The sequence below is a fragment of the Heteronotia binoei genome, chromosome 15 (assembly GCF_032191835.1).
Source record: "Heteronotia binoei isolate CCM8104 ecotype False Entrance Well chromosome 15, APGP_CSIRO_Hbin_v1, whole genome shotgun sequence".
Lineage (NCBI taxonomy): Eukaryota > Metazoa > Chordata > Lepidosauria > Squamata > Gekkonidae > Heteronotia > Heteronotia binoei.
The window spans coordinates 5135845-5147294 of record NC_083237.1 but is presented as its reverse complement, the minus strand read 5'-3'; positions in this window follow the sequence as shown (position 1 = coordinate 5147294).

The following is an 11450-nucleotide window of genomic DNA, read 5'->3' as shown; positions in this document are numbered from 1 at the left end:
GTGTCAGGGTGCCTAAGGTGGTGAATGCGGACACAGGTCCAAAAGAGCAAAGACAACATCTGAATCTTCTAAGGTGGTGGGACATTTTGCCTTCATGTTTGCTTCTATCCTTGGATGGGTAGTAATGCAAGAATTATTTAGGGTGGGGGAGAGGCCAAGGTTCCCTCTAAGGGCAGTTTGTGTGAGATGTTTTTAGGTTCCTGCTCTCACATTTTTGGTCATAGTTCAAGAAAAACAGCCCCAGAGCAAACTAATTTTTTTGCACTCGCTCACAACTTTAAAGCCAGTAGCTCAAAAAGCGGAATTTTTGCTCACAAGACTCTACAGCTTAAAGGGAGTATTGGATGGGGTGTAACCTGTTACTCAGGGGGTTTTTTGTAGGGGGGGAAAGGTGGTGGAGCTCATTAGCATAACATTAGCATATGCTGCCACCCCTAGCCAAGAACAACCCGGTGCAAGAAAGGAGAGCCCCGGGTCAGCAAGGCCTGCTTGGGCTGGCTAGAGATCCAGCCAGCCCATGCAGGCCTCACTCTTTTGGGCTGCCTCCCCCCGCAGTCAAAAGGCCAGCAAGCTACCTGCTGCCAAAAATCACATCAGAAGTGGAGAAAGGGTGGCACGGGCTTCTCCAGGGGTTAACGAGGGCTGCTGGGGGCATGGCAAAGCCCCGGGTGGCGGGCTGGCTGCCCGCTCTCCTAATCCAGGGATTGTTATGCCACTACACCTGCTATTTAATGGACAAGGTAGGTGGGGAGGAGGAGGGAAACCCTCAGAAAGGTTCAGGAGCTGTGCTCCTGTGAGCTCCTGCCGAATCTGAGGCCTGCTGTTACCCCTTGCTGCCATCTGTAAAACCTCCTGGGCTGGATTAGACCAGGTGCTGAGGTCCACCAGGTGCTGAGGTCCACTAGTGGGGCCAGGACACTAGAAGCCCTCCCACTGTTTCATCCACACACCCCAAGCACCAAGAATACAGAGCATCACTTGTCCAGACAGAGTTCCATCAATACCCTATGAAGAAAAGTGTAAACGCTTGCGGCTCTTTAGCCTGGAGAAACGTCAGCTGCGGGGTGACATGAGAGAGGTTTACAAGATTATGCATGGGATAGAAAGTAGAGAAAGAAGTACTTTTCTCCCTTTCTCACAATACAAGAACTCGTGGGCACTCCATGAAATTGCTGAGCAGTTGGGTTAGAACGGATAAAAGGAAGTCCTTCTTCACGCAAAGGGTGATTAACATGTGGAATTCACTGCCACAGGAGGTGGCGGTGGCTACAAGCATAGCCAGCTTTAAGAGGAGATTGGATAAAAATATGGATCAGAGGTCCATCAGTGGCTGTTAGCCACAATATATACACACACACACAAACAGACACATATTGGCCACTGTGCAACACAGAGTGTTGGACTGGATGGGCCACTGGCCTGATCCAGCATGGCTTCTCTTATGTTCTTATGTGACACAGAGTGTTGGACTGGATGGGCCACTGGCCTGATCCAACATGGCTTCTCTTATGTTCTTATGTGGCACAGAGTGTTGGACTGGATGGGCCATTGGCCTGATCCAAAATGGCTTCTCTTATGTTCTTATGTGACACAGAGTGTTGGACCTCCTGTGGCAGTGAATTCCATGTGTTAATTACCGTTTGGGTGAAGAAGGACTTCCTTTTATCCATTCTAACCCGACTGCTTAGCTATTTCATTGTGTGTCCTGGAGTTCTTGTACTGTGAGAAAGGGAGAAAAGGACTTCTTTCTGTCGGCAGCAGAGGAGAGGACTCACAATAATGGGTTTAAATTAAGGGCAGGAAGGAACCCACTGGGTATTAGGGATATTTTTTTTTTTTTTACAGTCAGAGTTATTCAACAATGGAATCAGCTCCCTATGGAGATGGTGGGCTCGCCCTCACAGGTAATCTTTATGCAGTGACTGGACAAACACTTGTCAGCAATACTCCCTCTAAGCCGCGGAGTCTTGTGAGCAAAAATTCTACTTTGTGAGCTACTGGCATTACAGTTGTGAGCTATTGCAAAAATTAGTTTGCTCTGGGGCCATTTTTCCTGACCTAAGACAAAAATGTGTGAACTGGAGGCTGAAAAAACTGTGAGCTAGCTCACACTATCTCAGCTTGGAGGGAACACTGCTTGTCAGGGATGCTATAGGCTGAGCCTGCCTTGAGCCGGGGGGGTTGGATTAGGGCCCCTTCCGACCCTTTGTGATTCTATGATTCTTTGAATTCCTGGAGATCCCCAGGCCTCACCTGGAGACTAGCTACGGCATTGATGGAGAGCTCTTTTCTCTGAAGCGTTTTTCAGTCTTCTTTTAAAGCCGCCAAGACCAGAGCGGCTTCTTCTTGTTGCCGTGAGTCCCCTAAGTCAGTTCTCTTTTGAGCGAAGGAATGCTTTCTTTTGTCTGTCCCAAGCCATCGGTTTCACTGGGTGAACCCCCAATCCTAGCATTAGGAAAGAGAGGCGCAAACTGGTCGCCATTTGCTAAAACTCTCTCAAACCCTCCAAGGTGTAAGGGCTGGGGGGAGGTAGTTCTGCTCTTCTTCCTTTGTGGGAAATTTCTCATCTTTTTTATGCCGGGGGTGTGCTTTTGGCTCCGGGCCTTCCCCCCCCCCCACCTTCTGGCTTATCAGTCGGTTCTAACACCTTGGCTTTTATGGCAGTGAGAACCTCTGCTGCCCTTAGGTTCCCACAAGCTGTTGGCCAGGCTTCCTCAACCGCGGGCCCCCAATAAAAGACCATAAATTGCCTGTTGTCTCTTGAGGCCCCAGTGCCTCTCGGGGAAGCAGAAAGGGGCAATTGAGTGGGAAAGAGAGGGTCCTTCAAGACAAGGCGTCTTGGCCCAAATTAACACACACTTGCTGTTGCAATTAACACACACGACTCTGGACAGAGAAGTGACAGGAAGGCCATTTCTTGCCCGGAGGCAGTTACGAGTGAAGAATTCAGCAGAAAGAGACGGTTTCAGAGGGCAGCTGCGTTGGACTGCTGAAGGAGAGATTGTTTCAAGCTCAGGAAACCATTAAGGACCCATAAGACTTGGGGGGGGGGGCGGGTTGAGGAGTCTAAGCACCAATGTTCCCTCTGAGCTGCAGAGTCTTGCGAGCAAAAATTCTACTTCGTAAGCTAGAGGCATTAAAGTGGTGAGCGACTGCATCAATTACTGTGCTCCGGGGTCATTCTTCCTGAGCGAAGACAAAAATGTGTGAGCTGGAGGTTAAAAATCTGTGAGCTAGCTCACGCTAACTCAGCTTAGGGGGAACACTGCTAAGCACCCTTTGTCAGATAGCTGTGTGGATCTTCTGCAGAACCTCTGGATTTGAGTACAGGATTCAAGTCCTTAGATACCATCAAGATTTTCGGGGAGGGGGGGCATTAGATTTTGAGGTCGGTAAAATGAGTCCCCAGCTTGCTGGGGGGGGAAAGCGTAGATGACCGGGGAAGGCAATGGCAAACCACCCCGTCAAAAGTCTGCCGTGAAAACTTTGTGAAAGCAAAGTCACCCCAGAGTCGAAAACCACTGGTGCTTGCACAGGGGACTACCTTGACCTTTTTAAACATCTAATGGGGAGACGGCCACTATTCCGCCATCCCACAGCATCGGTATTTGAATCCATCTCATATAAACGTAGAGCGCGAAACAATACCCAACATCATTATTACATGTGGTGCTCAATAAGAACTAAGAACGTCAAGTTGCCCCCAGACAAAACCCCCAGATTTCTCTCATCCAGAATGACCACTCCCTGCTTGGAAGACATAGAACAAAGTAGGAGTCAAGTGGCACCTTTAAGACCAACAAAGTTTTATTCAGAATGTAAGCTTTTGTGTGCTAAAGCACACTTCATCAGACCTCTAGCTTCTAGCACACGAAAGCTTACATTCTGAATAAAATTTAGTTGGTCTTAAAGGTGGACTTGACTCCTACTTTGTTCTATTGCTTCCGACCAACATGGCTGCCCACCTGGATCTACCCTTTGAAGATAGTTTCGGGAGGGGGTGGTCTGTGTTAGTCTGAAGCAGAAGACCCCAATTCAAATCCAGTAGAACCCTAGACAACAGTAGGATTTTTTGGGGGGGGGGGCGATAAGAACATAAGAGAAGCCATGTTGGATCAGCCAATGGCCCATCCAGTCCAACACTCTGTGTCATGTAAGACCATAAGAGAAGCCATGTTGGATCAGGCCAATGGCCCATCCAGTCCAACACTCTGTGTCACACAGTGGCCAAAAAACCCAGGCGCCATCAGGAGGTCCACCAGTGGGGTCAGGACACTAGAAGCCCTCTCACTGTTGACCCCCCCCCAAAATACCAAGAATGCAGAGCATCACTGCCCCAGACATAAGAACAGAAGAGAAGCCATATTGGACCAGCCAGTGGCCCATCCAGTCCAACACTCTGTGTCACACAGTAGCCAAAAAAACCCAGGTGCTATCAGGAGGTCCACCAGTGGGGCCAGGACACTAGAAGCCCTTCCACTGTGCCCCCCCCCCAAAGCACCAAGAATACAGAGCATCACTTGCCCTGGACAGAGTTCCAACAATATGCTGTGGCTAATAGCCACTGATGGACCTCTGCTCCAGATGTTTATCCATATGTTTTGGGGATGAGCTCCCCAAAACTCATACCACCCTCACCTTATGGGTCTCTACGGCGCTATTGATTTCAAATCTAGCTGTTGTCCTCTTGCTTCTATGACCCCAAGTGTGGGCTGCCCTTCATCGCCCCAGCAGGCATTACCCACCATTTCTCTTCACAGCTACAACTGAGGCAGAAATCTGTCAGGTGAAGCATCTTTGAGTCGGCAGGTCATGGAAAGCTGCACTTTCAGACTCTACTGCTGAATTTTAGGCAAAGAAGCCCTTGAAGAAACTAGCAGAACCAGGCCTCATTTTGGGCAGGAGCTCAAGGGATCAAAGCTCAGGAACCTCTAAATTTTATTGTGTTCTTTCTTCCCGCCCCCCCACCCCAAAACAAAAAACCTTGCTTCTGGGCTCCCTTGTTTAAACCCCCGTGAGAATTTTGCTGAACTCTAAGGTTTGAGAAACTTTCTAATCTTTTTCCCTACACACAAAAAATGGGAAAATAACTCAAACATAGAAAGCAGACAGATGGAAATCTTCAGCATGCCACTTGGTTCTCCAGTTGGTCCTCCAGAAGAACTGCTTGGCCACGTAGGAGAAAGTGATTTAAAAAGTATGACAGGAGTAAAGTTTTATTATGACAAATAATTCAAGCACCATTTGAGGGTAGATGCTGAGCTGACAGAAGTTAGTATCCCTTCGCGTGATGTCAGGGGTGTGTGGCATAAGAACCTAAGAGAAGCCATGTTGGATCAGGCCAATGGCCCATCCAGTCGAACGCTCTGTGTCACATAAGAACATAAGAGAAGCCATGTAGGATCAGGACAATGGCCCATCCAGTCGAATGCTCTGTGTCACATAAGAACATAAGCGAAGCCATGTTGGATCAGGCCAAAGGCGCATCCAGTCCAACACTCTGTGTCACATAAGGACATAAGAGAAGCCATGTTGGATGAGGCCAATGGCCCCTCCAGTCCAACACTCTGTGTCACACAGTGGCCAAAAAAACCCCAGGCACCATCAGGAGGTCCATCAGTGGGGCCAGGACACTAGAAGTCCTCCCACTGTTGCCCCCCACAAATGAGTTGTGTTGAGCTCTGGCACCTCTTTTTCTACAAAATGACCCTTGAACATAACCATGTTGGAGGGGGGGTGGGGAAACATCCCACTAATGCCTTCGATGGCACTGAGCAGATCCTTTGCAGCTGCTGTGGCACCCCTTGGAATGGTCAAGATAGCTCATATGTGTGGGTGTGGGTGGGGGGAATAAAATATGCAAGAGGGGCTTTGATGGCTCCATTGTTCTCCATAAGAGGAGGAGAGAAGCCCCTAGAAAGCAGTCCCTCTGTGTGCATAATCCCTTTCAGTAATTGAGGCCCCGACATTTGAAAGTGAATGGATTTCCCTGGGAGGTTACCTAAATTAAATAGGGGTGGGGGAAAGGTTGGTGGCGGGGGGCCTCCCTTCATCTCCGCTCATGGCCAGGCCAGTGATGTTGTCCCAGTCGATCCCTGCAAAACCATCTTTTGTCAAGAAAGGACAAGGGCCCACGCTCTCCCGTCTCCTCCCTCCATCATCTCTGTTCTCCTGTGTGGTTGCCAACTGATCCCCAGTCCATCAATCAATCGCTCCTCTGGGTTAACTAAGATCTGCACGCCACTCTCTGGGGTCTCTGGGAGGGAGGGGAATGGGCACTCTCTGCCTGCAGCTGGGCCACAGACCCTTGCTCACAATGTACTAGGGGCAGCTAACTATGGGAATTAACTGAAGGGAGCTTCCATTTTCAGAGGCAGTCAACTTCTTAATCTCAGTGCTAAAACGTGACATGAGGGGCAGGCCCTGGACTCTTCTGATGTTCTTCTAAGGGGAAGGCCTCGGCCTCTCTGCCCTGTTGTTGGCCCTCCAGAGGAACTGGTTGGCCGCTGTGTGAGACAGGAGGCTGGACTAGATGGACCCTCACTGGTCTGATCCAGCAGGACTCTTCTGATGTTCTTCTCAGGGGAAGGCCTCGGCCCCTCTGCCCTGTTGTTGGCACTCCAGAGGAACTAGTTGGCCACTGTGTGAGACAGGAGGCTGGACTAGATGGACCCTCACTGGTCTGATCCAGCAGGGCTCTTCTGAGGTTCTTCTAAGGGGAAGGCCTCGGCCTCTCTGCCCTGTTCTTGGCCCTCCAAAGGAACTGGTTGGCCACTGTGTGAGACAGGAGGCTGGACTAGATGGACCCTCACTGGTCTGATCCAGCAGAACTCTTCTGATGTTCTTCTAAGGGGAAGGCCTCGGCCTCTCTGCCCTGTTCTTGGCCCTCCAGAGGAACTGGTTGGCCACTGTGTGAGACAGGAGGCTGGACTAGATGGACCCTCACTGGTCTGATCCAGCAGGGCTCTTCTGAGGTTATTCTAAGGGGAAGGCCTCAGCCTCTCTGCCCTGTTGTTGGCCCTCCAGAGGAACTGGTTGGCCACTGTGTGAGACAGGAGGCTGGACTAGATGGACCCTCACTGGTCCGATCCAGCAGGGCTCTTCTGATGTTCTTCTAAGGGGAAGGCCTCGGCTTCTCTGCCCTGATGTTGGCTCTCCAGAGGAACTGGTTGACCACTGTGTGAGACAGGATGCTGGACTAGATAGACTATTGATCTGATCCAGCAGGGTTCTTCTGATGTTCTTATGTCCACAATATGAAACTGCTTTCTATCAGGTCAGCCTAAGGAGCTTATCTGTCTGCCTTATGTTTTCCCACACTCTGAACATTGCACTTTCTATCCACATTCAATACACTTTGCAACTGGATTTTTAAGGGGAAATTCAATGGCCAGTGATCGCTAAAGTGCACTGAAAGTGAATTGAAAGTGCATTGTTCAGCACAGGTAAAAGTGCATGATTAGGAAGAGGAACACGATGCATAGCATAGTTCACCAAAGCTAGTAGTTTGTCCAGCAGAGGTAGTATGAGTGGCTCACCAGGGTTTCTACCACAGAGAAGTTCTTCTCCACACCTGCTACCTGTCCACATGAACCTTTCCAGGCCAGGTTGAAATGCAATATTTGCTGCTAATACCTGCACCAAGAACATAAGAGAAGCCATGTTGGATCAGGCCAGTGGCCCATCCAGTCCAACACTCTTTGTCACGTAAGAACATAAGAGAAGCCATGTTGGATCAGGCCAGTGGCCCATCCAGTCCAACACTCTATGTCACATAAGAACATAAGAGAAGCCATGTTGGATGAGGCCAATGGCCCATCCAGTCCAACACTCTGTGTCACAGTGGCCTATATATGTGTGTGTGTATACACACACACACATATATATACTGTGGTTAATAGCCACTGATGGACCTCTGCTCAATATTTTTATCCAATCCCCTCTTAAAGCTGGCTATGCTTGTTAGCCGCCACCACCTCCTGTGGCAGTGAATTCCACGTGTTAATTACCCCTCTGAGCCCCTCTGAGACTCTTTGGAGTGGAGGGCAGGTAAAGGAGATTGTGAGCCGCTCTGAGACTCTTCGGAATGGAGGGCAGAATATAAATCCAATATCTTCATCTACCTCACAAGGTGTCTGTTGTGGGGGAAGAAGATAAAGGAGATTGTGAGCCGCTCTGAAACTCTTTGGAGTGGAGGGCGGGATATAAATCTACCCTGTGAGGTAGATGAAGATATTGGATTTATATTTCGCCCTCCTCTCCGAAGAGTCTCAGAGTAGCTCACAATCTCCTTTATCTTCCTCCCCCACAACAGGCACCTTGTGAGGTAGATGAAGATATTGGATTTATATTCCGCTCTCCACTCCGAAGAGTCTCAGAGTGGCTCACAATCTCCTTTCCCTTCCTCCCCCACAACAGACACCCTGTGAGGTAGATGAAGATATTGGATTTATATCCCGCCCTCCACTCCGAAGAGTCTCAGAGCGGCTCACAATCTCCTTTCCCTTCCTCCCCCACAACAGACACCCTGTGAGGTGGGTGGGGCTGGAGAGGGCTCTCACAGCCGCTGCCCTTTCAAGGACAACCTTTGCCGGAGCTATGGCTGACCCAAGGCCATGCCAGCAGGTGCAAGTGGAGGAGTGGGGAAATTTGGGGACTTACAAGAAGCTGGAGTAACAGCACAGCTGCTCATCCTCCAGGTTAGGAAACAAGGGACAAGTGAGAACACACCTCCTATTTGGAACAGTGGAAGAGGAAATGAAAGATGCATTCTTTTGAGCTGCAGCGAACTCTTAAGAACATAAGAACATAAGAACATAAGAGAAGCCATGTTAGATCAGGCCAATGGCCCATCCAGTCCAACATTCTGTGTCACACAGCGGCCAAATATATATATATATATATATATATATATATATACACACACACACACACACACACACACTGTGTCTAATAGCTAATAGCCACTGATGGACCTCTGCTCCATATTTTTATCTAACCCCTTCTTGAAGGTGGCTATGCTTGTGGACGCCACCACCTCCTGTGGCAGTGAATTCCACATGTTAATCACCCTTTGGGTGAAGAAGTACTTCCTTTTATCCGTTTTAACCTGTCTGCTCAGCAATTTCATCGAATGCCCACGAGTTCTTGTATTGTGAGAAAGGGAGAAAAGTACTTCTTTCTCTACTTTCTCCATCCCATGCATTATCTTGTAAACTTCTATCATGTCACCCCTCAGTCGACGTTTCTCCAAGCTAAAGAGCCCTAAGCGTTTCAACCTTTCTTCATAGGGAAGGTGTTCCAGCCCTTTAATCATTTTAGTTGCCCTTTTCTGAACTTTCTCCAATGCTATAATATCCTTTTTGAGGTGCGGCGACCAGAACTGCACACAGTACTCCAAATGAGACCGCACCATCGATTTATACAGAGGCATTATGATACTGGCTGATTTGTTTTCAATTCCCTTCCTAATAATTCCCAGCATGGCGTTGGCCTTTTTTATTGCAAACGCACACTGTCTTGACATTTTCAGTGAATTATCTACCATGACCCCAAGATCTCTCTCTTGGTCTGTCTCTGCCAGTTCACACCCCATCAACTTGTATTTGTAGCTGGGATTCTTGGCCCCAATGTGCATTACTTTGCACTTGGCCACATTGAACCGCATCTGCCACGTTGACGTCCACTCACCCAGCCTCAACAGATCCCTTTGGAGTTCCTCACAATCCTCTCTGGTTCTCACCACCCTGAACAATTTAGTGTCATCCGCAAATTTGGCCACTTCACTGCTCACTCCCAACTCTTCCACATGTTGACAAACTGTGTTGATTCAACAGGGGAAGGACAGCGACAGGGTCACCATCTTTTGGGGGCCCTGATCCTGAACATGCAAATTATGTCAGTGTTCCCTCTAAGCTGGCGGCCCCGTGGCGCAGATTGGTAAAGCAGCAGTACAGCAGTACTGTGATCTGAACTCTCACGACCTGAGTTCTATCCCAGCGAAAGCTGATTCAGGTAGCCGACCCAACATAAGAACGTAAGAACATAAGAGAAGCCATGTTGAATCAGGCCAAAGGCCCATCCAGTCCAACACTGTGTCATAAAAGAACCTAAGAGAAGCCATGTTGGATCAGGCCAATGGCCCCTCCAGTCCAACACTCTGTGTCGCATAAGAACATAAGAGAAGCCCTGTTGGATCAGGCCAACGGCCCATCCAGTCCAACACTCTGTGTCACAGAAGAACATAAGAGAAGCCATGTTGGATCAGGCCAGTGGCCCATCCAGTCCAACACTCTGTGTCACATAAGGACATAAGAGAAGCCATGTTGTATCAGGCCAAAGGCCCATCCAGTCCAACACTCTGTGTCACATAAGAACCTAAGAGAAGCCAATTTGGATGAGGCCAATGGCCCATCCAGTCCAACACTCTGTGTCACACAGTGGCCAATATATGTGTGTGTATATACACACACAAACACATATACATACATGCATACAAACATATACTGTGGCTAATAGCCACTGATGGATGTCTGCTCCATATTTTTATCCAATCCCCTCTTAAAGCTGGCTATGCTTATAAGAACATAAGCATAGCATTGACTCAGCCTTCCATCCTTCCGAGGACGTCACCCCAGAGTCGGAAACAACTGGTGCTTGCACAGGGGACCTTTCCTTTCCTTTACCCTCTAAGCTGGGTTTGTGTGAGCTAGCTCACAGCTTTTTAGACTCCGATTCACACTTTCCCCCCCCCCCCTTAACTCAGGAGAATTGCCCCGTAGCAAGCTAATTTATTGAGTAGCTCCCAACTTTAATGGCAGTATCTCACACAGTAGAATTTTTGCTCACAAGACTCCCAAGCTTAGAGGGAGTATTGCATGCAATATGCACTTGGCGTGAAGAAATGTGTTCGTATGCAAGAGAAGAGTTCAGTGGCAGCTTGACGGTGCAATCCTAAGAACTTTTTTCCTCGGGAGTAAGCCCACTGAATAGACTGGAGTAGGATTCCGAGAAGACCAACCTGAAGGGAGCTCTGTAAGAGACCATCCAGATCTTTTGAGGTATAGGGTTTTGAGGATCTGACCAACGGGAGGTTTACTCTGAAAAACGGATACTCCTAAAATCTTGTTGGTCTATATGACACTTTGGTGTAGTGGTTTGGTGTAGTGGTGAAGTGTGCGGACTCTTATCTGGGAGAACCGGGTTTGATTCCCCACTCCTCCACTTGCAGCTGCTGGAATGGCCTTGGGTCAGCCATAGCTCTGGCAGGGGTTGTCCTTGAAAGCCCTCTCAGCCCCACCCACCTCACAGAGTGTCTGTTGTGGGGGGAGAAGATGTAGGAGATTGTAAGCCACTCTGCGTCTCTGTCCTTGAAAGGGCAGCTGCTGTGAGAGCCCTCTCAGCCCCACCCACCTCGCAGGGTGTCTGTTGTGGGGGAGGAAAATAAAGGA